The sequence below is a fragment of the Bicyclus anynana genome, chromosome 27 (assembly GCF_947172395.1).
Source record: "Bicyclus anynana chromosome 27, ilBicAnyn1.1, whole genome shotgun sequence".
Taxonomy (NCBI): domain Eukaryota; kingdom Metazoa; phylum Arthropoda; class Insecta; order Lepidoptera; family Nymphalidae; genus Bicyclus; species Bicyclus anynana.
In genome coordinates, this window is record NC_069109.1 from 6,893,778 (window position 1) to 6,894,705 (window position 928).

Here is a 928-nt window from a genome sequence, read left to right on the forward strand (position 1 = left end):
GATAATCAAAAAGTCTAGATTTTCTTCTATGGTTATCGAATTATCGTTATTAAATGGATATGTATTTATTTATTGTAAGTTGTTTGATTTACAAATAAATCATTTTCTTGCCGTGTTTTTATTTATCTTTCTTATTTATTACATGAAGAACCACTTACGTGCCTATTTCCATCGATTGGTTTCGCAAATTGAGTACGTCATCAATCGTAAAACATTTCTCTGTAATCATGTTGTGGCTTGTGTTTTAACACTTCCTAAATGAATACGAATTAAGGGATTAAAATAAAAAAAAATATATATTAAATATTTTTTTTTAATCCACTCACAGCATGCGCTTGTTACGTACTAAGATAAGATGTGCGTGCACGTCTCTGAGTAATGACATAAAATTGTGGGTTCTTTAGTATGTAGGGGCCCATCTAACGATTTATATCGATGTCTATTTCTTAAAGTGGTCTGAAAAATGACACAAATTAAGTTCAAATTGCAAAAGAACTAAGTGTTTTTTTAGCTTTTCGGAAGACTATTTTATTTTGGTAGGTACAGTAATTTTCTAATCATCATTATCAACCCATATTCGGCTCAGTGCGGAGCTCGATTCTCCTCTCAGAATGAGAGGGGTTATGATATCCACCACGTTGACCCAATTGGCAGACTTCACACACGTAGAGACATAAGAAAATTCTCTGATATGCAGGGGTCCTCACGATGTTTTTCATTCACCGTTTGAGACACGTGATATTTAGTTGCTTAACCCTAGAAGCCCAATCATATTTAAATAGCTATAAAGCCCAATCATACGTAAAAATTACGTGTAAAAATAAATTTCAGAGTTTTCCAATGTTTTTCTGGTAATGAACTATATTTTTGCATGAGTTATCATAATTTAAGTTTTAATTAATAAATAAAATACTTTTTAAGTTAAAAA